This window comes from Pelodiscus sinensis, chromosome 15 (genome assembly GCF_049634645.1).
Source record: "Pelodiscus sinensis isolate JC-2024 chromosome 15, ASM4963464v1, whole genome shotgun sequence".
NCBI classification, from domain to species: domain Eukaryota; kingdom Metazoa; phylum Chordata; order Testudines; family Trionychidae; genus Pelodiscus; species Pelodiscus sinensis.
The window spans coordinates 28,880,517-28,906,502 of NC_134725.1; the positions used below are offsets into that span (position 1 = coordinate 28,880,517).

Here is a 25,986-nt window from a genome sequence, read left to right on the forward strand (position 1 = left end):
AGCCTGTGATATAGCAATTGTTGTATATTCCTCTGTGGCTTCATTTCCCACTTCGTCCAGAAATGTTCAAACATCATATTTTATTAATCTCCTGCTATCGTGGCAATGGAGAACACAGTGACATTTTGTTTAGCATTTTTGATGATGTCTAGTCCAGAATCTCCTGCTGCATTTCTGCTGGTCATCTTTCTGTCTGATAAATTTAATATTCTTCCCTCCCTTTTCCTGTGTTCTTATGAACCACAGGTATGCTTATTCCTTTGCCCCACCTCCAAAAAAGTAAAGGGATTTAGGTGACCAAATGCCACTTGGAGTTCCATGTCTAAAGTTCAGATTTTTAAAGGTGTTTAAGTATTGCTCAACTCAGCATTGCAAAAACTATGTTACAGGCCACAGCTCCACTTGGAGGAAGATCAACACTGCAAGGGTCTAAACTGGTCCAGTGAAGTCCTCTCTTCTTCCACATAAATTCCTTGGGTCTTGTTTTCAAATATTTCAAATGTCTAAGCTTCCTTTGTATGTCCTAAGGTAATTTTAAAAAGTGATTTGACTTCTGCAAGAGGTGGGTCTAAACTGGAATGTCTGGTCAGGATACAACCGAGCTTAGGGAACATTTGAACTGAATCTTTGGTACCATAGGTCCATCTCCATTTGCTGTCTAAGAAGGCTGTCTAACAGTCAAATCTCTCTGCAAGGTACCTGCAAGACAGCACTTGCAGTTGGCTATAGGAACACCGAGGCAATGGAGGATCTGCACAACCCCAGAGAATATGGGCAAGAAGATTCCCTTTTCCATCACAATTCCCATATTACACCCTATGGCTGTATCTAGACTGGCCAGTTTTTCCAGAAAATCAGCCGCTTTTCTGGAAAAACTTGCCAGCTGTCTACACTGGCCCCTTGAATTTCCACAAAAGCACTGACTTCCTACTGTAAGAAATCAGTGCTTCTTGCAGAAATACTATGCTGCTCCCGTTCGGGCAAAAGTCCCTTTTGCGCAAAACTTTTTGTTGCCAGCATTTCAGGCAATAGCGCCCCCCAGAGGGAACAGCCAGCATTTCGGCAGTACAGACTCTCAGACACTGGGCTACTATATATTTGAAATGAGGAGGTAGTAAAAAAATGAAAACTTTCACAATCCCTTTCCCCTTTTTCATAAAATTTTTAAATTTTCCAGCAGCTCTGGTGGGAACACTCCATAATTTCTTGGAGGCAACAGTCCTGCTAGAGATGACATGGATGCAAGGACACATTGTTGCACAGCTGCTCGCAACGTTGGGGCTTTATTTCTTTCTGTGGGAACAGCCATCCATTTTTATTTTGGACACTAGCTGTCAATCTTTTCTACACTGGCACCTCCTCACCAAACCTCCTTCTACCTTGCTGAGGAATGCCTTCCCCATTAAGCAATATGGGTTGCTGTGAACCTTTCACATCTGTTTGTACCCAGATGAAGAATCTCCTGTAGTTCTAGCATGCCCTTGGAAAATGTTGCCATCATTAAAAAAACACACATTTTTTTGCCACTATACCTACATCCAAATAATGTATTCACCCGAGTCTTTACAATCATCATGAATTTTATTTCCTATGTGCTACAGTGTTAATAAATGTGACAAAGAGTGAGTGGCTTCTATTGCTACCCTAATATGGACCTTAAATGCAAATACATCAAACCTCCACAAAGAGGGAGAGTTTGTGTTTTTAAAGGCATTGATTTTTGTTTGTGTATTGTGTAAATTCACTCAATTCTCACCTTTTAATGACATGCCATGTTCAGATAGTAGGTATCACTGAAGTCAGCTTGTGGCTACCCCAGCCATTAGATGCTGTTTACTGAAATATCTCTATTAAAGACTCATGTTTTATGCAGGCCAGAAATGTAGTCCTATTGATTTAACTTGAACAGCATCTTTTTTATGGTTGTAAGATGTTTGCTTTTCTACATTTTGCTCCTTTTTGTTGTCTAACATGACTTAGCCTCTGTAGTACTATAGATTGCTATAGGTCACCAATTTTTCAATAAACTCATCTTCAGTGCAAGGCACGAGTGTAGACTTATTGATTCAACATGAAGGAACTCCTCCTTTCACAGTTGGATGCTTTCTCATGTAGAAATACTCTGCTATGTCTCTCTTTAATACACATATAGCCTGTAGGGCTTGCCTATAGATATATATACATCCTGGGATATATATAGATTCATTATTTCCTTATGGTTTTGTTTATATGTTCATTATAATAAAGTGCAGTAAATTTATATTAGTTTGGCAGTTTGGCTGTAACCCAAGGAACTGACAGGCCACATCATGTATGAAGAGTTAAGGCAAAGCTAGCATACACATCCCTGGGATCTTTCACCCCCATAGCACAGTCAACGTGCATGTATCTGGGACCTGTCACCTAGATAAACCGTCAATGACATTGGGGCTTTCAAGAATACCCTCAAACTTACCAAGAAAACATCATTACTTGAGGGGAAAAAAAACTAAAATAACTGGTTACAGCTGGACTGAATAACTGGATAGGACAGAAATAATAAATGTGATACATAACCACAAAAAGACCATGGTAATTAATTGATGTATGTAATAATAAGTTGAGATCAGTGATATACTGGCCTATAGAAAAAAGACACTTCACCATTAGTAAGGTGAGGAAATAAAAACAAGAAGAAAAGGAAATTTCCCTTACTGAATATGTATCAAACATAACAACATCATGGTAACATATTATAAAAACAGCACCCCAGCCCAGGAGCAGCAGGAGAAGAAGATGTAGTCGTTGGGAGGTACCAGAATTATGGCCACTAGTGAGGAGGAAGAAGGTGATAGTGATGAGGAATATGAAGGCTAACACTTTGGCTGTGTCTAGACTGGCCAGTTTTTCCGGAAAATCAGCCGCTTTTCCGGAAAAACTTGCCAGCTGTCTACACTGGCCGCTTGAATTTCCGGAAAAGCACTGATGATCTCATGTAAGATCGTCAGTGCTTTTCCAGAAATACTATGCTGCTCCCGTTCGGGCAAAAGTCTTTTTCTGAAAGACTTTTGCACAAAAGGGCCAGTGTAGACAGCACAGTACTGTTTTCCACAAAAAAGCCCTGATCGCAAAAATGGTGATCGGGGCTTTTTTGTGGAAAACCGTGTCTAGATTGGCCACGGACGCTTTTCTGCAAAAAGTGCTTTTGCGGAAGAGCATCCTGCCAATCTAGACGTGCTTTTCTGAAAATGCTTTTAACGGAAAAGTTTTCAGAAAATCATGACAGTGTAGGTTCTTCTAGAAGGAATGGTGTGAGTATAAGGAAATACAGATATACATTACCTATCTATCTTGTGAAGTTGGGTGTCTGTATTAATAAAATATATTTGTAAATATATGAGTTCTTACAGTGTGAATATTGCAACTGTGCACATCAGAGTTCCCAACCGTAGACTAAATATTGTGCCTGATTCTGGGACAAAGGACCTGTCAACTCTAAGGGTATGTCTACACAGAAAAGTTATTTCAAAATAACTTTACCAGCACCTACACAGCCAAACCGCTGTTCTAAAATTAAATTGAAATAGCGGAGGGCTTATTTCAAAATTTGTAAACATCATTCCACGAGGAATAGCACCAATTTTGAAATTGCTATTTCGAAATAAGCGCTGTGTAGATGCTTATTTCGAAATAGGGGGCCTCCAGCCTTTCCCAGGGTGCCCTGGTGGCCCTGGTGGCACAACCAAGAAAACTTCTCTCCCTTCCTCCCTCCCTGGAGCCCTTAAAGGGGTAGACTCTGACCATAGTGCCTGTGCCAGCTCCAAGCCTGCCAGCCCAGAGCCAGTAGTCACTGTACCTGACCCAGTGGCTCCAGCATGAGCCAGGCAGCCAGTTCCAGCCAGCCCTCCACCGCTCCCCAGGATCAGTCTGCCAGATCGCAGGAGCCTGCCAGGGGCCGGAAAAGGCAGGCGCCTGCCTGGTCCAGCGCGGAGGTCAGGGACCTAATTTAGGTTTGGGGGGATGCCTCCAACATCCACGATCTCTGCAGTAAACAGAGGAATGCAGCCATCTACAGGTGGATGGCTGCCACCAAAGGCCACATGTGATCCCAGGAGCAAGCGTGCATGAAAATAAAGATTCCGTGGCAGGTGTACGCCAGGGCCACAGGGGGCAACTCCCAATCAGGGGCAGACCCAGAACCGTGGCCCTATTTTGATGCCATTGGCCGCATCCTGGGGGGCAGGACGGTCCATGCCCCCCAGGTGGTCATCAACCCTGGGGCAGAGTTTGCTGCCTCCTGCTGCTCCAGCCCCTGCTGCCTCCCCAGCTACCGCTCCTCCTCCCACTCCTTCTCCCCATCCTGCTTCTTCCTCCCCACCATCCCCAAAACCCCAGGGATGCCGAGGCCCCCACGCCCATGGTGCTGGGAGACAGTTGGGCCAGCAAGACTCCCAACCCTGAGCTATGAGCTTCTCGTCCCCCTTCCTCCCCTTGCTTCCCCCTGCCAGCTCCCTCCTCCCAGGTTTCCCCCTCCCCTCTCCCATCCTCCCTCCTCCCCTCTCCCACCTTCTTTCCCCAGTATCACCTCAGTTTCATCCCTCCCCCCCACTCCAGTTTTGTTCAATAAAGAGGCTTTGTTGTAATGAACATCTTTCTTTTATTCTACAGCAGGAAAGGGGGTTAGGGAGGGGTAAGTGGAAGGATGTGAGGGAGGAATGAGGCACAAGCTCCCAGTAGGACACACCAGGGAGACTGTTACTGCCTGCAGAATATTTTGCCAGGCTCACAGCAACTTGTCCAGGAGAAATACCAGCATGCCCAGAGGTGGCTCCGGCTCCATGCTGCAGAGTGCTGTGGTGTCCTCAGTGAGGGCAACCAGATCATGCGGAGAAAAAATTGCTTTGCTGTCCCTCAGCAAGGTAGGCAAGCAAGCAGGGAAACCTTAGAACCGGCTGTCTGGGGGGAGGGGTCCCTTTAAGCACAGATCTCAGATAGCCTCAGGCAGCAGCTACACAAGGTAATTCCTGACCTGATGCCCTGCCAGAATCGGTTCCGGCCGGCCTTAAATGCAAATCAGCATCCTATCAGTATGGACGCACTATTTTCAAATAGCAAAATGCTATTTTTAAATGCATTTTGTGTCTAGATGTGTTATTTCAAAATAAGCTATTTTGAAATAACTATTTTGAAATAAGATATTTCAAAATAACACTGTAGTGTAGGCATATCCTAAAAGCTGTAACTGGAAAATCTAAGTAAGGCGACACATTTTACTTGTAGCCATGCACCAGAGTGTGAGGGAAATTACCCTGCTAAGATTTTTTTCAAAATAGAATTAAACCAATACACCATATCCCTTTTTCCTGTTAAAACTTTTGGTTCCACTACAGCATTTAGGACACTTCAGTTCTTGGAAATGTTTCCACTCTTTTGTTACATGTTGAGGCTTAACCTTGGTCTACAGTATGGTGTTATTTTCAAATTACAAGCCATTTGTAAATTTGAAATGGTCAAATTTATAAGAGGAACGTCCACACTGACAAGCCTATTATTGCAAAATAATGGGCTGCTTATTTTGAAATCTGTAATCCTGCTTTCCTCGGGGACTAACACTAATTCTGAAATAGTTATTTCAAAATAATGTTCATGTGTATGCTTTGGTGCTGCTATTTCAAAATAACGACTCCCCACAGTAATTTGAACTAATTATTCCCCAGTGCTTCCTGGGGCTCTCAGTCAAGGTGGCACATCTGTGTTAATGGAGCCTGCCTTGGACTAATTATTAGGCTCCCCCATAGTGGGGACACATTATTTCAGTTTTGTAAAATCTGGAATTATTAAGTTGAATTTAATTATTTTGAAATAATTTCTTAATGTAGACATACCCTTACATCCTACCCTCTGTGGCACAGATAGAGCCTGACAGGGATAAAACCAGGATCTGCAGAAGCAGTAAATGAAGCAGTTCAGGAGCTCATGAGTTGCAGAAGCCTGGTAAAATTTACAAAACAACAAATGGTCCTGCAGCACCTTAGAGACTAACAAAACATGTAGGTCAGTCGTCTCCAGCCTTTTTACACCCAAGATCACTTTTTAAATGTAAAGACAAGCCAAGATCTGCCCCATCCCTTCTCCAAGGCCCCACCTCTTCCTTGAGACCCCACTTTGTCTGTTCCCCTCCTCTCTATCACTTGCTATCTCCAGCCCTTATACATTCTCACTGGGTTGAGACAGGAGGTACGGTCTCTGGGGTGGAAATAAGGGATTGGGTGTGGGAAGGGGTGAAAGGTACAAGTTCTAGGAGGGAATTTGGATGCAGGAGGAGGTAGAGAAGGGGATGCTGGCTTGGGGAGGGGGCTCCAGGCTGGGGAGTGTTGGGGTCAGGTAGAGGGTTGGGGTGTTGAGCAAGCCACAAGCTTATGGCTGTGAGGGTGCAGGAGTTTGGGCTGGGGTGTGTGAGGGGCTCAGGGCAGGGAGGCTGGGAGTATGATGGGCTCAGGACACAGAGTTGTAGTGTGTGGATGGTGCAGAAGTGTTGTGGCAGAAGAGTGGGGATGTGGGAGTGCAGGAGTTTGGGGATGTGAGAGGCTCAGGACAGGGGATTCCAGTGCATGAAAGGCTCAGATTTGGTGTTGGGGGGGGCGGTGCAGGAGTGTTATGATGCTGTGGCCAGAATGAGGGCTTGGCCTCAATTGGGGGCTTCTTGGCCAGGCTTCATTTTAAAATAAAATATTATGTCAAACACAAAATATTTCAGTTTTTGACAGAGGTGGGGAACCTGTTTTGAGTCAGGGGTCACTGATCCACAGAAAAGTCAGTCAGGGCCACACAAGTGAGATGCAAAAAAACAACCCCTCCAAAAAACTCCAAGCCTCACTAAATGTGGCCCCAACTGTGCTGGTGTGGGCAGTGTGCTGGGGCAAAGGGCAGGGTGCTGGTGGGTGCTTGTAATGCATATACTGGTGACATTTCTTCCTCATACATATTTCCTTAGCATTTTTCATTGAATCTACTCCTCCCATTCTGAGACAATACATTCCGAATCCATTTTTAGGTGTCTCAAGTTGTTCCCTGGGATCATCAAAGCTCTTTCTGAATTCAGCACTATGGGCAGGACATCATTCTTGAGGCAGTCGGAGAAGAGGACCTTAAAAGCTCTCCACAAAATTCTTCAGGATCATTGTGGGGCATAGCAGAAGAGACCTCCCGGATCATCAAGTCCAGGCTCCTGCTATTGTAGTCAGCTCTTTCATATAATCCCACTCATAAACTTAGCAAGTTCCATCTTAGAACTTGTTAGACCATTGGTCACCAACCAGTAGATTGGGATCTACCAGTAGATCTTGGAGCCTCTGACAGGGGATCCTGACTGGTTTGGCCAGGAAGCTATCAAGCACTGGCACTTCAGTTGCCCTTCCCCCCACTGTCATTATTTTCCTGCCCTGTGCCTTGGAGCTGCCCCCTTGGGAGCCTCTTTCTTGATGTGCAGGATGTGGGAGGAAGAAGAGGGGGGCGCTCACATCAGGGTGTTCCATCTCCCGCCACTACTGTATCCCATCTCCACACAGAGAGAAGGATAAGGAGGGAGTTTGGCAATGCAAATCTCTGTCACTCTCACATACTGTGTCTGTCATTCTCACAAACACACACTGTCCTTCACCCTCATCTTCCGACCCAACACATAGGTTTTACTGCTTGCAAAGTGTATTGTTTTTGGGTTTTGACTGGTCTGTGTAGTTCTTAATTTTCATTTCACTCTTATGCTTCGATTTAATTCTGTGAGTAGTGAGTTCTCAAATGCATAACCTGTCATGGCTGGAATCATTATTCCTGTGGTCATTGCTGCTCCTGGACATAGCTGGCATGTCCCTGCAGCCCCTGTGAGAGGCAGAGCAGGGGAACTCCACATACTGTCCTTGCCTGCAGACACCACTCCTGTAGCTCCCATTGATCAATAAGAGGGAATTGTGGCCAGTAGAAGCTGTGGGCTCAGTGCCTGTAGATGAGGGGGCAGCACATGGTGCCATGGAGCCATTGCTGTACATGCCACCTGCTTTCAGGAGTGGTGCAGGGCCAGGGCAGGAATAAGCCTGCCTTAACCACACTGCTCCACCACCTGCAGGCCGTCTCAGTTAATTAGTTCTCAACCAGTGCCTGTTCCTGAATCCCTGTCCCAGCTCTGAACCTCCTCCTGCACTTAGCCTTGTGTCCCAGACATAAGTCCCCCATCCCCAGAACCCAAACTCCTTCTCAGAATTTGCCTCCTTCTGGACCCCAACATCCAACTCTGGGCTAAGCCCGGAGGTCCTCCTACACTCCAAACCCGTTGGCCCAGGACCAGAGCCTGCACCCCAACCACCAACCTCAGTCTGGTGAAAGTGAGTGAGGATGGGGGGAGCAAGGGGAATGGAGTGAGCAGGGTGAGGCCTCAGAGAAGGGATGGAGCAGGGCCTCAAAGAAGGGGTCCGAAGAAAACGGGACAAGAGTAGTTGGGTTTGAGGTAGATCTTACATTGCACTTAAATTGAAAAAGTGATCTTTTGGTTAAAAGGTTGGAAACCACTGTGTTAGACTGTTTGCCCCCCCAGCTGTGTTTATACCAGCAATAGGCAGCCTAGGCTAATAAGTGCGCTGCATGAGTGGCCCTCCTCCATCTCAGTGGGGTGCAAGATTGTTGTAACCAAAATGGTATCCTGGGATGTAGTTTTGTTAACTGCACTTCCATACTTAGAATTGTGGGGTGTGCCGATGGAACCGTAGCAGCGCTTTGGTTGGATACAGAGGGCTCTCATACTCAATGTTGTGTGCAATCAACAAATACCTCATTTCACGTGACTTTGCTTTAGGGGCATGTCACTTTAGTAATACCGGTAGGAAAAAAAAGTAGGTGAAGGAAACTTAACAGAATCTGGCAACCCTGCTAACAGGCAAATGTAAATAAAATGTCTCGTGTGTCACACATAGAACCGTGATGGGCCATAGGTTGCCCATCACTGGCTTATACAGAGCGATTATCCTCTGTCAGTCTCGGGCAAACAAATCATGCTCTTTCAGTTTAAAGATAGACTATCCATTCCTCTGATCACCCCAGGAGCTCTTTTCTGCACCTGTTCCAGTTTGAATTCATCTTTCGTGAACTTTCCTGATAAGAATTATTAGATCTCTTCCTAGCCCATCCCCAAACACATACACAGAGAGCTTCAGTAAAAGTGTCAGAAAAGATTCGTGTTCCTTTGCAAGATGCTCTGTGCACCATGCAAACAGTCTTAGATGGCAGGGTGTCTGTTGCAAGGAGTCAGGAGCTTAAAGCTGGCAATAATACATTTTTCCTCAGTAAAATTATTTACACTACACAAGAATATCAATAATAACATAAGGCGATTAAACAAGCCCCACTGTTCAGTTTTCAGAAGAACAGAAGGACTTAGCAAATGGCTGTCTATTAGACTTTACACAACGGTACTCAACAACAATTAAAAGCAGGCTGTAACCGAAATATTTATCTTTATAGGGTATCCAATAAGGATGCTGGGAAACATTTAGACAGCATCAGCTTTTGATTTATTGAAAAAATGTAAAAAATAATGTTTCGGTGACTTGCTGGGCCATTCTCATCTTTGTTTTCTTTCAAATCTTAAGGCTACATTGTTCCCACCTTGTGTGTCTATGAAAAACAAGCTAGCAGGCTGGGCAGGTCACAGGGTTTCCTGTCCTCTATTCCCAGAGAGAACAGGGCCATGGTCTCACACCAGCATTCACCAGCAGAATTAGCCTCACATGGGATGCATGGTGTGGGCACAGAATACACCACCCTGTTAAACAGTCACTGGTGCTCATGTTCTTAATCCCCAATACTCCTGGAAACACCAAGTCAGAGTCACGTGACCCCTTTTTGCTCATGATGCTGACACAAAAATGTTCTACCACAGCTTCAGACAGGCCACAGGAAGTATTCACACTAGCGGCTTCTGTAGAGGCGGCAGAGTATTGTGTCTAAGAACAGAGCAGTGAGACGCCTAGTTGAGCTGATGCTGTATTCTATGTTTTAGAAACCACCAGTAACCAGTCACAGTAGCAGTGCTTATGTCTAGGCCATATGTGCTTGTGTATGCTCAGGGAAACATCGTTATTTAGGATCCTACTAGGTGTTTTTGCACAGTGATGGTTTATTATATAAAGAGTAAAAGAGATCACATCTGGCCATCCCTGGTGCTCTAGAAGGAGGCCCTTATACAGGGTGGAATATAGGATGTGCCAGAGATAGGAGAAACCATTACAGTCTAACAGCAAATTTGAACATTCTATAAGCATGTCCAGGGTGAACCCAGCCCAGAATCCCCTGGATACAGTAGGTACAAGCCACTAGCTCCCTGTGCCTGCTTCAAACACCAGGGCAGGGATGAATCATAGCTGCACAGCTAAGAGGCTCTGCTCCTGTAATTCTTCCTTAGTCTCTTAGCAAACAGTGTGCCTGCTATCTGTAATGTGTAAAATGAAGCATTATTACAAACATAGGAATGAATTCTTTATCGCCAGGAAGGATTTTCTCATTCTGTTGTGAGAGCCTCTGAGGCTAGTCCCGTTGTAGCTTGGCAAATCTTACAAGACTGTGGAAGGTATACAAAGGACTCTAACTCATCAGCGATATGGCTGTAATGTATCTTTCCTGCTTATTAAAACATTTGATTTACAAGACGGGACTAGGGCTGGGGGTATAAAAAGTGCACAAAGGCATTCTGCAGTAGCAATGTGAACTTTTGAAAGGCTCGTCTAAAATAAACATTCCACCAACAAGGAACTATGGTCCACTCCATATACACTTAGTAACCAAAAGCTGAATACAGGCAGTCCCCGGGTTACGTACAAGATAGGGACTGTAGGTTTGTTCTTAAGTTGAATTTGTATGTAAGTCGGAACTGGTACATATTGTAGGGGAAACTCTAGCCAAACATTTTTTTTTGTTTTGGATAGCATAGGGAAAGGTTAACTCCCCTCTAATGTTTGTTTTGCTGTCTGTTCCCCTGTTCAGAAGATTTCACATCTATTTCTGTCCCTGTGACAAACTCAGGACTAAAGGAGTAACTCATCAAATACCAAACAGCTCTGCACCATGCTTTGAGCTAATAGCTTTATTTCCACACACCAGGAGGAGGAGGGTCCTTTTTTTGCTAACACAATGAGGCCAGCACTTTGTTTGTTTTGGTGGAGTCTTTGTTTGCCCAGGGAGCCCAGCATGTATAGGGGGAGGAGGGGCGGAGAGGCTGCTTTTGTCTGCTGTTCTGCAGCCTGTTGCTCAGGGGAGGGGGCAGCCTGTTGCTGGCAGGGGGGGAGGGGGGAGGCGTGCAGGATGTGAGGCCGCGGGGGGGGGGGGGCAGCGGGTGTGGGGAGGCACTTTTCCTCTGCCCGGCAGCTCTGGGGACCCCAGTCGGAGCCGGCCCGAGGAGGAGGAGGATCCTAGGACCCAGGTGAGCGAGCCCCGGGAATGCTGCTGCACATGTGCGGGAGTTGCCTCACCCCGTTCGTATCTAGGGATCCGACGTAAGTCGGATCCATGTAAGTCGGGGACTGCCTGTATATTTTCTGATATCCCTTTTTGCAGTTTCCAGAAGGAAACCATTTTAAGAGATCACTTTGGGGCACAGGTTGGGGAACTTCACAGAATCAAATGCTACCTTTCTCTATGGATATATTATATTCCTTTGCAGTAGTCAGTGTGATCAGTTGGCATAGAGTATTTGGGTCTGAAAAAAATGCCATCATATTCCAAAAGATGGAGGGGGATAAAATGTCATGTAGAATGACAGACAGCAAGCACTGTGGGCTCATGCTGTTAAAAACTGTTTTGAAAAATTATTACTTGCTGGGCCTCAATGGAAAAGAATGAATTAAGGAAAATAATAAGGAAGAACATACATTAACTTTACCTTGAAGTGAGTAAAGAGGAATGTAAGAGATCAAAATAAGAACTGTGTCTTTAGATTTTATGTTTGTCTTTCAATTGAAAATAGAGGAGATAGAATCATTGGGGAGGAGGGTACAAATTAAATCCAAACAGTATTTTCAGAAGGGCCAACTGGAAAAGAGGAAATAAATAATTCACATGAATAGGAGCTAGAATTTCCTGCTAGCAGCTTATCCCACTTGACAACAGGGCTAAAGCAGAGAACTCCGCACTTACTGTCAGTCCTGCTGGGTAATCTGCATTCTCCACGCCCTGACTAATGTCATTCTTTTCTTCACTGCTGAGCTGTGCTGGATATTTGTACTAGTAACTAAATAAAGGATTATCTTTCAAAGTGTCCACAATGTAGTTGTCTTCATCAAATATAATCCCATCAGGGCAAAGCTATCTAAGTATGTTCTTTACAGGGTGTGCCTAAGATTACTGCCAATAAAACAGCAGTAAAATGCAAATAAATGCCTAGATCCTTTTCATTAACATGTGTATTCATTTCACAACCCTTGTTTGATATTTGCAAGTGCCTTTGTATCACTGCTCATGACTTCTCCATTTAGTACACTAAATACCCTTTTCTTTGGCTCCCAGCAGATTTCCAATTTGGACTTTCATAATGGTTGTGGATTCTTTACAGTGTTCTAATATATAGCAGGTTTGTGTCATTCAGTTTACAATGCAAGGACAGAACTGTCATCCTTTGCCCCTGCTTGAGTAATACATCACCCTCTAGCAGGAACAGAGCTGTAGTTCTACAGAAAATCAAAACAGCAGAGCACAAGTAAGTCTGAAAACTTGCCTCTTCACCAACAGAAGTTGGTTCAATAAAAGATCTTACCTCATCCACCTCGTCTTTCTAATAACTTGGGGCTAACGCAGCTACAACACTGCACACACCAGCAGAGTAAAATTTAGTGATTAGCTCTTTCCTACTTAACAATAAGATGTATATAGTTTGATCCTCTCATCCTGCAAAGTTTTCTACAATAGTTCTATCAATAGTCGTCATCTTTTAAATTATTGTTCATTGGTAGAACATCTCTGCTCACCTTTGAGATCCACTATGAAATGACTTGGAAAAGTTACAGAGAGGTAGTTGTATTAGTCTATATCTGAAAAAATAGCAAGGAGTCATGTGGCACCTTAGAAACTAGGGCATACGCTTGTATGGGTAAAATCCACTTAATTAGACAAATTAGCATGTTTACAGAGGCAGGGATATATATAAGGATACCAGTTTCCAAATGCCAGTCCGCGGATCAATGCCAGGCCATGAACCACTGGCTGCTGGGCTATGGTGGCTGCCGGAGCTGAAGCCAGCTGTTCCTGTCAGCTCTGGGGGCCAGAGCACACCCCTGCCCTCTAAGTCATTGCACAGCAGCCAGCTATAGCTTTGGCAGCTGTCACATGATTGGCAGCTGCCAGAACTGAAGTAGGCTGTTTGTGGTGGCTCTGGGAGCTGGGGCTGGGGTACATATGGCAGACTGGCAACATTTTATGTGCATATTTGCATATTCATTCTTTGTATAATGAATATGCAAATATTCAAATAAAATTATGCTGATCCACCAAAAGTTTGTGAATGGGTTTGCTGGCCCGCAGTATAAAAAAACACTGTATAAGGACAACAAAAGAAAGAGGGTACTTGTGTACATGAGACTAAAGTCAGGGTGGAAGTGGCTCACTGACAGCAGCTTATGTGCAAATGTGGGTATCAAGAGAGGGTTAAGTTGGGAAAAGTTAGAAAGAGAATGTAAAAGGATTGGCGCTTACCAAAAAGAACTGAATCATTTCTCCCAAACTGTGATTTGCTGGCCACAGCAGAGCATATCACTGTTAACTCTTTGAGTATTTTCTGTTGTAACAAGCCTGCCTTCAGAACCCATCCTACCAACCCACCTACCTATCAAGTACTTATTCCAAATAACAGGCTTCTCCAGTCTAATTACTGACTGTTGCATCGCTGAATGCCCTCCATCTGCATGACGCACTCCCACTGACATGGAGAATTATTCGTGAATAGTTTTTCCAGCCACATTATGTGTCCAGCTCTGCTGCATCTTTTCCATTTCTTTTGCTTACACATTGTTAATTTACCCAACATAGGCACATCATTGTTAATCTATCCAGCCTAGTGGGCGAGAGGGGGGGAAGAATGATAATCTGAGGGTATGTCTGCACTGCAGAGGTTTTTTTTTTTTTTTGGAAAAACAGCCATTATTCCAAAAAAACTTCACTTACATCCACACTGCAATCACATTCTTTCGGGGGGGAGGGGAGGGAGGAATGAAAGAACAGAGGAGTATTTCCAACATTGGTAAACCTCTTTCTGTGAGGAAGAAGCCTTTTTCCAAAAGAGCTCTTTTGGAAAAAGGCATTGTGGATGGGGAAAAGGGAATTCTTTCGAAAGAAGAGAAAAAGGAAAAAGCACAGATGCCCTGGTGGCCACTCCATCCATAGTAATCACAGCTTAATGTGAGATAGCATCCATTCACTGTGGACACTATCTTTCAAAAAAGAAGATTGCTTTCTCAATGCACTTTTGCTGTGTAGACATTCTCTTTCAGAAGTAGTTTTCCAGAAGATCTCTTCCAGAAAAGCTTCTTCCAAAAGAAGCCTGCAGTCTAGATGTAGCCTTAAACTGAATTGTTCTGTTTGGTCTGTGGATTAGTTTTGCTGCCATATGAAGGGATCAAATATGTTCTATTATATTTTAAAAATATTGCAATGAAGGTCATGTTTTAAATAGTGGGGGAAAGGCACAAGCTGAGACTGGGGCTAGAATGATAGCTGCAGGGCCAGCTTAAGGCCGATTCCACCGATTCCCCTGAATCAAGCACCGTGCCTAAAGGGGCCTCACACCCTAAAGCCGTGGTCACCAACCAGTCGATCATGATCAACTGGTCGATCACAAGGCCTCGACCAGTTGATCGTGAAGTGTTCGGGCCTCCCCACCCCCCATTTTCCCCCCACCACTGAGAATCCCCACTACCTACCTCCAGCATAGTGCCGGCTTCCCGCGGGGTGGATGGAAGTCCTGCTTGCAGCTTCACGTCACTTCCAGGGGTTCCAGAAGTGCACTGGCTGCTCCCCTCCCACAGTTCTGTGGCATGCCGGGTGTGCTGTGGGAAGGGGTGTTGGCCCCGGAGGAGGAGTGCGGCGGCTTCCCTGTGCCACAGGACAGGTAGTTGAGCACAAGGATTTCCCTGCGCCGCGGGAGGGAGGGTTGGCCCCGGGGTTTGGCCCCGGGGCAGGTGTGTGTAGGGGTTTGGCTGTGCCGCAGAAGGGGGCTAGGCCCCAGGGCTGGTGCGCGCAGGGGTTTGGCCCCAGGGCAGGAGCACATGGGGGTTTGGCTACGCTACAGAAGAGGGGTTTGGGTCTGGGGCAGGCGTGCGCAGGGATTTGGCTGTGCCGCGAGAGGGGAGTTTGGCGGGAGGGGGGTTTGGCTGCGAAGATGGTGTCACCAGGAGGGCTTTGGCTTCCTTGACCATGGGATGCTATTCCAGGAAGAACTGCTAGGCAGAGATGGCGTTCACCTTCCGAGGAGGAGGAAGACCCTATTTAGACACAGACTGGCTAACCTAGTGGGGAGAGCTTTAAACTAGGTTTGAAGGGGACAGGTGAGCAAAGCCCATGGGTAAGTGGAGAACATGGAGACCTGGGAGATGGTTTGGAAATGGGAGGGAGCATCGGCTATAATGGCAGGGAGAGAGAAGGGTCAGGGCAAAAGTGGGAAGCAAGGTCAAAGCAGTATCTTAGATGCATATATACAAATGTGAAAAGTATGGGTAATAAGCAGGAAGCAGTGGAAGTGCTAATAAATAAGTACAATTATGAAACTTGGTGGGATAATACACATTATTGGAATGTTTGTATAGAAGGGTACAGCTTGCTCTGGAAGGCTAGACAGGGAAAAAAGGGAGGAGGTGTTGCCTTATATATTAAAAATGAACACACTTGGAATGAGGTGGAGATGGACATAGGAGATGGAAGTGTTGAGAGTCTCTGGGTTAGGCTAAAAGGGGTTAAAAACAAGGGTGATGTTGTGCTAGGAGTATACTACAGGCCACCTATCCAGGTGGAAGAAGTGTATGAGGCTTTTTTTAAACAACTAACAATATCATCCAAAGCCCAAGATTTGGTGCTGACGAGGGACTTTAACTATCCAGATATATGTTGGGAAAATAAAACAGCGGGGCACAGACTATCTAATAGTCTTGGACTGCATTGGAGAGAACTTTTTATTTCAGAAGGTTGAAGAAGCTACCAGGGGGGAAGCTGTTCTAGATTTGATCCTAACAAATAGGGAGGAACTGGTTGAGAATTTGAAAGTGGAAGGCAGCTTGAGTGAAAGTGATCATGAAATCAGAGTTCACAATTCTAAGGAAGGGTAGAAGAGAGAACAGCAAAATAGAGACAATGGATTTCAGGAAGGCAGATTTTGGTAAGCTCAGAGAGCTGATAGGTAAACTTCGTCCCACAAGGAATAACGGGGCTGCCGACAAAGGGCTTTGATGTCAGCAGGGGAGCATCCAGACTAGCGCGCTGAGCGGACAAACAGCCGATTAGCTGTTTGTTGGCTCTGCGCGGCAGCCATGTAAATGTAAATGAAGCCGCGATCATTTAAACCGCGGCTTCATTTGCCTTTGCCTATGTGTCTAATCTACATGCCTCTGACGACAGAGGCATGTAGTCTAGACACAGCCATAGTGTTAAGTGCCACAGTCTAGAACAGTAACTTAAAATATATAGCCCATTTGTCCTGAATGATGTTAATTCTGGAACCTAGTGATTCGTTTTAAAATGTCAACACTATTAACTGTGTCACTTCCTATCATTTTGATAGAAGCACCCATGCTGGCTTATCTAACAATTACAAACTTCTAAACACATCTTCCCTCTAAATGGAAGCCACAACATGCACCTATCCAGATGCAAAAATGGTATCTTTCACATTGGCAACTTCTACAACATCACATCATATTGCCCCTACAAAATTTTGTACTACATTGAAAATTTAAGGGCAGAGTTCAATAAACTGAATCCAATATGAAAATAAATAACAGAGGGGCTATTTGATTCAGTGCAAAACGTAACATTTTAATTCCCTAGGAACTGTCAAAAGAATTTCCAGTCAGTCACATTGGAGCGCTACAAAATCCAGAGACTTTGTTGCAAAACTCAGGTGCTACTTGTTGCTGAATGTAAGTACCTTGACCATAAATGTTTTAATGGGGTCTTTAAACCAACTACATTGCACTTATAACTTTCAAAGAAATAGATGGACCCTTCATGAAGGGCCTGATTCTTATGTATATTAAGGATATATTGCTCTGGCAATGAAATTGAGTCTTTCTCTAATTATATCAAGAGGCTTTTAAGTGATCCAAGCATAAATGAGAATCAGACTTTAAGAATTCATGGTGGAAAGCAACATGCCAAATCCTGCCATCATTTTGTAAGCCTTAGATGGGCAGTAAGTAGACCACAATCCAGACACAGTTCACCAGGGTTAGCTCTGGAGGGCCACCAGACAGTTTATTTATCTGCACGTCCGCAGGTACAGGAGCTCACAGCTTCCATTGGCTGCAGGTCACCAGTCCCATTCACGGTTGCCATTAGGATATGGGATTCTATGCAGTACTGTTAAACAAATGCCCCTTTGCACAATGGCAGCAAAGGGAAAGGAGAGGGGATGATTTTTAGAGATGTGATCTTATATACTTCAGCAACACATGAATGAAATATTTTGAAAACAGATTTTAAACTAAGGTCCTATTGACTCACCCAGTAAATTCACAAACTGACAGTCTGTACCTGGGGTTGGCAAGTGTCCATTAAATGACTTCATTATCACTTGAAAAGCACTTCACAAGGTTTACTGTTCTGCTAATAAGTCTGTCAGGCTTTTTCACTTTTAAGTTAACTCAGGGCTGAGCAAAATACAGCCCAGGGGCCGGATCCATCCCACCAAGCCACTGGATCCAGCCAACGGACCAACCTGCTGGGACCCTCAGACTGGGGTTTAAAGCACAGTCTGTGATATTCTCTGCTCTACAGGAATGGGAAGGCTTCGTGTGATCTCCCTGCTCCAAGCCTAATCCTCAATTCCTATAGCCTGGAAACAATGGAGCCAATAGGAATTGACCCCAGCCAATCTCTAAGCTTCTATTGGCTGGAAACAACCACCCAATAGAAGCTGAGAGATTGGCCTGGGGAATGGAGGCAGCACAAGCCTCTTCCCCTTCCCCAAGCTGAGAGCCACATGGAGGTAACAAGTCTGCAGTTTTAAATGATCTGGGGCTGATTGGTGGTGCTATAGGGCTGCTGGCTTGGGTAAGCGCCTCCCGGTCAGAGCTCCCAGTCAGAGGCTGCCTCTAGCACCCCTGCCCCTCCCCCAGGTCACCATCCAAACGCTCTGCACCCCTCTACTCCGGTAGTCCCTCCTATTGCCCCTCCCTCAGGCTAGAATCCTCTCCTGGACCTATACGCCTTCCCTGACACTACAGCCCAATCGCCTGACCCAGGTCACAACACCCCTTTCACCCAAATTCCCTCTCAGAAGTCACCCCAGTCCCTTACCCCATGTGCCTTTTGCACCCAAGCTCCACCCTCGTCCCCACATCTCCTCCACAGAAAAGTGCAGCCCTTGATCAATTTCCAAAATCTTGGAGTGGCCCACATCAAAAATTATTGCCCACCCCTGAGTTAACTAGATAGGAAGAGGAAGGCGGGTGGACATCGGGAACCACTGATGCTCCAAATTTTTGGGTGCCCTACGCAGCTGCATATTCTGCATATGGATAAGGGTGTCCCTACTCCCATTGGCTGGAAACAGTAATCTGCAGCCAACAAGAAATGCAAGCATCTGTATAGGTAAATAGAGGATCTGATAGCCTGCCAGGCAGGGGTGGACATAAGGCAGTGCGAACGGGGCAGCTGCCCCGGGCCCCGTGCTTCAAAATGCCCCTCGCATGTGCCGTGGTGCCACCGCGCATGCGCATGGCGTCACTGCGCATGCGCCATGGCAAAGGGGGGGCGTGAAATTATGGTGCCCGGGGCCCCGCAAAACGGTCATCTGCCCCTGCTGCCAGGGGCTAACCATGGTGAGCTGCATCCAGTTTGTAGGCTGCTTATTGTCCACCATTGCCTTAGGTGCTGTTCCTACTGCACCAGTAAAGGATCTGCTGAATAGGGATACCTGGATTTAGCCCCAAGAAGCCAAAGAAAGAAGGGAAAGGGCAACTCAGAGAGGGTATCATCCATGTCTCTTATATCATCTCTTATATCATAGAGTTCTTTGTATTTTTTCATGATTAATTTAAATTGCACAACTAGTGTCAACCCAATAAATCACAAATGCCCTTTCTGATTGCTTATTTGTTTGTTTGTTTGTTTATTTTAAGAAAAGCCAAAAAAAACACAGTGAGGTGTCAGTTTTTTAGGGAAGACTTGTGCTCAACAACAAGGATGCACAGCTTTCGACTTGCATGTACATTCCACCTCCTACACTCTACGTGTGAGGAAAACAAGATTGTTTTTATTCAAGTTTCCAGTTCCACGTGATGGGAATGCAAAAAAAAAAAAAAAAAAAAAGGCCTCTCCCCTTAAAACTGAAAGGTTGCTGGTATCTGTCAATGGCAGGTGCCTTTTATGTCAAGTAAATTTACTACAGGTACTTCAAAATGATGGTGGCGTGTCAGCCTCATCATCTCTGTCTTCAGGTCCAATTATACATCTCCAGGGAGTGCATCTTGGAACACATTACCAAAATGCAGGTGTGGATCAATTAAACTACAAAAAACATACAGGTTTCAAAATTTGATTAAGGCCCACTGAACCAAAGGAGCATGAAGTAAGGGCCTAATCCTACAAGGTGCTAAGCACCCGTTGAGAGAGTCTACAATCCCCATGGAATATAGCACAGAAGAATTTCAGCTCTCCTTGACAGGTACTTTGCAGGATTGGGCCATTAAGGAGGAAGGCTTCTCTTCCATCCTGTTCTATGTATCCAAGTAGAAAAATGAAGTGCACAAATTATCTTTACTTATCCACCAGGGGGCACACTGTCATATATATTGCATTATTCCCACCTCCCTGCCCTACAGCCATCCCAAATGGGCAGTAGCTAACTGAGCATGTGTCATTTCTTCCCATCAGGTTCCACCACAGCAGGCTCTATTAACATATCATGGAATTAATTTTGTCCTCAGTTATACCTCTAGAACTCCACTGTCTTCCATACAGTAACTGAGACCCCCTACAGAAATGTCTACCCTGCAGCTGGGACAGGGTTTTCCAACACAGGTAGATTGATGCATTAGCTCTGCTCAAGCTAAATGCACTGAAAACCATCTGTGTGACAGTGGCTGCACAGGTGATGGCTCAGCCTAACTGCCCAAGTACGTACTTAGGGATCAGGAGGGTTGTTTTAATTGTAGGAAAATAACATTCGGAAATGTGAATTCATTTTCCTAACATGAACAATAGTTGAAGAGGTATCAAGCCTCAAACTCTAGAAGGTTCACACATCCCTAATTAAAATATTTAAGTGGCCCATACATTAAAAGTTATAAGACAAAATTAATTTGCTGCAGAATCTGAGGTGAAAGCTTTTAACAGTTTACCATTTTCTGTACACAACTGTTTGCTATTGCCAATCTTGTTAAGGTTAATTTGGGCAGTGTTCACTCAGTTCATCTCTTAATGTGAAATATTCAGTGTTTATCCTGCAATATTACACTTCAGACTTACATGAAATATAGAAGCAATTGTTTTCCACTATCGAGATCAATGCCCTTTTACATTGTTTGAGATAATGGCAGTCAAATACCAAAGCTACTGGGTTTTTTAATTCCTCTCAGCAGCATCTCTGTGGAAAGCTGAGTAATTGCATGTCATTGTGATATGTCCTCTTAATGGCCCCTCCCTCAGACAAAACTGCTTTTGAAGACCCGTGCTTTTAAAAATAGCTTCCAGAAGACACACAGGTTATGCCATAAGATGCCTTAAAAAGTGCTAGGCTAATCAATGTTTGCCATCTATGACTGTGAGAGTGTTGGATTTGCCTGACAGCTTTAATGTATTTATTTCACAACTTCACAACACCCTTCTGAGTTAGGGAAGTAGTGTCACCCCCATTTTACAGAGAGGCAGCTAAGCCACAGTGAGTCTAATAGCTCGCTGTAAAAAGGAACTGGGTGCCTAACTGCCTTTTAGGCACCTATGTCCAAAATTTAAAACCTCCTGGTAGTCATTCCACCACCACTTTCATCTGTTGAATCCATTCTGGTGGCATTTTCAGGAGCTAACTAGCAGATTTTGCCCTATCCATAATAGTGGCTGCTCTTGCTTTCAACTCCCAACTTTTAACCCAGTGGTTTGAGCACACACATCTACATGGACCCAGGATCAAATCCCCACTCTGGCTGATGTAGAATAGGGATTTGAATTCAGGGCTCTTCCTCTCAGGAGAGTGGCCGAACCACAGAGTGATAGGTGGGTTCCCCCATTTTCTTTTGTTGAAACTGATCCACTTGGTATAAAATACTTAAACATTTATCTGTATAGAGACTGGCATTTGGGTCACCAATTTGCAGGTGAGTGCCTTAAACACCGGCTACACAATCATTCACTTGCTCTGGCCCAGTGACTTAAGCATTTTCCATTGTATGGTTTTGGCAGTACTGGTCTAGTGGCACCAATCAGTGACTTTGTTGGTGCCCAGCTTACCGGGAACATTAATTTCCAGGGGAAGAAACTTAGTGTGTTTAGGTGGTTACTGGATTCACTAGAAGTTTTGTGGATTACAATGGAGCCCCAAATGGGATTTAGATACCTAAACTCAAAATTTACACGCCAGAGTAGCTTTGTGGATCTGGGCCCTACATATTTATGCTGCACTCAACATGGTGTATAGGTAGCTGTAAATGTACACATACTGGGTAACACATAAATAGTAAGTGGACCAATTTTGTTCATGTACATCAGTGTAAACCCATAGTAGTTTAACTGAATTCAGTGGTATTACTTTGCTATAATTAAGAGTAAGGACAGAAATGAGCAAACAGGATCATTGTTTCATTAACAATCTATTAATCATAATCTACTAAAGAGAAATGAAATGGTTAAAAAAGCAATGCTTTCAGTTCTGGCCAGCTGAATATGACATCTCTCCAATTAGGAAGGAACAACATAGGATGAAATTGATGGTGTAATGAAGCACAAAATTAGTGAATTACATCCAACCCAACTGACTTTTATGAGAGCATTTAACTCTAGACAGAACATGGACAAAAAGAATATATCTGGTAGTGAAATCAATGTGGATTTTGCAAAGTGTACTTATATAGAGGGGGCAGCTAAATATCTTTTCTGAAATAGATAGATAACCCCTGTATCTACACTAAATTCCAACTCAGCTAATTAAAAATTATAGGTTTTAGCCTGCTAAATTCCCTGCTAAAAAAAACATTTTAGAGTGGAGTTAAGTTTGCGACAACATATCAATAATTTTGGATAAAATATGTTATGCAGTTATTGTAATAACAACAATGAAATGACACCCTTTAGATTCCTACATGACTAGGGTAAAGTGGCCTTAGCATAAAAAAAAAATCAGACCTTTTGGCTTTGGATAATTACAATAATTATTCATATAATGGTCCACCTGTTCTACTAGCAACAGGGTGTGATCCCAGGTAAGGGGCCCAGAAACTTTTACACAGCAGGCTCAGTTAAGCACTGGTTTGCACCCTCTTTGAAACAAATCAGATAATATAAATAGGTGTAAATGGGTGATGGATTTAGTCTGGTGTTCTAGGGCCTTCCCCACAGCCCAGTAAAGTCAATAGAAAACTTTCCCCTGAGATAAGCCTTGGATCAGGCCCTTCAGTCTTATTCTGCCCATGAATAAAACCTATTTTGAAAAAAGGAAATAAAAGCAGTGAAATGGCAGGAGCCTTGCTTTCACGTAGGCTACGTCTAGACTGGCATGATTTTCTGCAAATGCTTTTAATGGAAAATTTTTTCCGTTAAAAGCATTTGCAGAAAAGAGCATCTAGATTGGCATGGATGCTTTTGCGCAAAAGCACTTTTTGTGGAAAAGCGTCCATGCCAATCTAGACGCGGTTTTGCGCAAGAAATCCCCGGTCGCCATTTTTGCCATTGGAGCTTTTTTGCACAAAACAGTCCTGAGCTGTCCACACTGCGCAAGAGGGCTTTTTCCAGAATAGGAGCATCATAGTATTTGCAGAAGAACACTGACAGTCTTACATCAGATCGTCAGTGTTCTTGCACAAATTCAAGTGGCCAGTATAGACAGCTGGCAAGTTTATCTGCAAAAGCGGCCACTTTTGTGGAAAAACTTGCCAGTCTAGACGTAGCCTAAGTGTATAAATTCACTGCTGCAACTGGAAAGCACGTCTCTTTTCTTAGAGGTCATGTCAAGCCTTATTTAGTTGCCAGCTGCAGTGGACCTTTTCAGTTCAGGAACCAGAAAAACTTTCTGCCCAGTTTTGACACCCTACCCATACCCAGGACAGCCCCTGGAACTAACTGGATTTTAAACAGGCAAGTTTGAAATGTAACATCTCCCCATAGGCTGTAGATGTTAATTCTATTAGGGGTATATCCTTTTCTTGTTCATCCCAAAATAACTCCCAAAAGCAAGCAAAAGTTGCTCAGCTGTTGGCAGGAGCATATTGGCAATCAAAATAGGCCCGGGAAATGGGCTGAGAACGGCCTTCTCCATGACATCACCCCGGCGTGCCCTCAAGCCCCTGCATTATGTCCAGCATGCAACGCAGGCAGCAGGTCGGGCTCTGTATGCCGCATAAAGCGCAGACACGGAGCCACTTGGAGTGAGAGGCAATGGCGTGAGGACACGACAGCCCACCGGACGACAGCCCATCGGGAAATTCCCAGTATCCTGCCGGGCCAGTCCGCCCCTGGCTGTTGGATGGAACAAAAAAACCACAAGCAAACCTGAACAAATGTGCGCAAAACCTGCTAGCATAAATCTGGGAACCTGAAAAACTCAACTGATGGCATAATTAAGGAAGCTGCAGTAAAAAAATTGTTTGCTCCTAAAATATTGTGTTGAATTTGATGAGGGTGATATATGATTTGGTTTAGATCCTTCCAGACTTGACAATATAATGTGGTTGTGTTTCTTTAGTCAAATATTTATGTATTTAAACTGACATATGGTACAAATTTCAGCACATTTCATTTTTGTCCACATGTGGCGTAAGAACATTTGCTCACTTCATAAAATGCAGTATACCAAAGTATGCTTCTGTTAAGATTTTTTTCAATACTTACAAGATACCGATGAAAACACCTCTTTTACTAGGAACACTTCCAATATGTCACCAGTAAAGGTACCAAAAAAGTTATTTAACTCCTAAGCCCCTTTATTGTCTTTGGAGATAAATTGGTATGTGTTTTGTTTCCAAATACCAGATGCAATGACTGATAATTAACTCATTTCACATTTTTTTTAAATAGGAAGAGAGAAGGTGGGTTTGGATCTGGTGAAAATCTATGTATAGATACTTCTAAATGAATAATAGGTTGATGCTATACCTTCTTCTAAGACAGCATGAAAAATTCTCTAACAATGTATGTGCCATCTACTAATACCTCTATGGTCTTCTCTGCAAAAAAGGTTACACTGATGAGTTAAAATTTTAAGATATGGGTTTTGGTGCTTCAAAATAATAATCTACAGAGAACATATAAATACGGTCTGTCACAGCTTGAAAGATATGTAAAGAAGACACAGTTACTATCTAGAAGACCAAAAGGACCTTTCTTTGTCAGGCTACAAAAGCAGTTAGTATTTGGGTCACAGGATCTCTGTTTGCAGAAGAGGTAAATGTAGAGCTTTATCTTCCATAACAGCTGTGTCTATGTCACTCAGACAAAAAAAGGGAAAGAAAAACAATGACCATTCCAAGAGCACTCTTTGAAAACTCCACAGAGTTAAGGATAAAGGCAAGATAACCCTACTTTGATCTGATACCTTCTGTACCACTAACAAAAAAGCAGACATAACAGACACACAACTCTAGTTAAGATATTTAAAACTATTTCTCTACCTTTATGACCATATAATAATTTGTATGACTTTGTTTTATATGGTAACAACAACAGCAAAGTTATACAGTCAAAGACTCAAAAAGGTCATACGTATAATGCCTTTATCTCTCCAGTGATCAGTCTTATGTAGAGGGAACCAATTTAATCTATTACATTTGAAAGGAAAATCTGCTTTTCTACAGTAGGTGGAAGGAACAAGATGGTTTAAAAAGCCATAAATCTTACTATAAAAAAGTTTTGGTGTTTTTTAATATGCTTTCTTGTATACCAAGTGGTATTATGTAAAAGTGCAAGTAGTCTTTCATCTCAGTAGAACTAAGTTTGAGTCCTTTGCAGCGAAATCTTTGCCCCATTGAAATCAACTGGAATTTTGCCTTTGACTTCAATAGTGGAAGAATTTCTCTCTTGATCTAATTATCACTCTTATACAAAGCCACCTCTGAACTTGATACAGTGAAACTGCTTGGAGAAGCTCTGGACTGGAAAAACAGAAGATCAGGAGTGTATTAGGCTATGTCCATACTACAGGGGTTTTTCGGGATACCAGGGGTATCCTGGAAAAACTCTGCCACATCCAGGGAACATGTCTGCTCTTCCACTTTTTTTTTGCGAAAGAGCAGAGGAAGAATGGCTCTTCCAAAAGAGGAGGCTTTTCTAAAATTTGGCTCAGTGTAAGTGGACCACAATTTGCGTACCTTTTTCCTGTAGATCCCTGTGGTGTATACATAGCCTTAGCAAACTTGCAATATACCAACTCCAGCCAGATTTATTACACTTGCTATTTATGTAGTGGTGCAAGGTAACAAGGGTCCCTGAATGATGGTTTGATTCCTTCCAAGTGTAACACATCAGACAGCATGTGTTTCCCTCTCTCAGCGGTACTGATCTGCTAGCCGGCACAAAGAAAGGCAGGGGTATGAGTCCATTCTCCCATATCCCCTTTGGGTT

At 43.9% G+C, this 25,986-nt stretch overlaps 1 protein-coding gene across 2 annotated transcripts in view; it reads right to left on the reverse strand.

The window, feature by feature from the left end:
• Nucleotides 1-25,986, reverse strand: part of TMEM132B (transmembrane protein 132B) — a 548,756-nt gene that overhangs the window by 76,300 nt on the left and 446,470 nt on the right. The gene's annotated exons all lie outside the window — the stretch shown is intronic.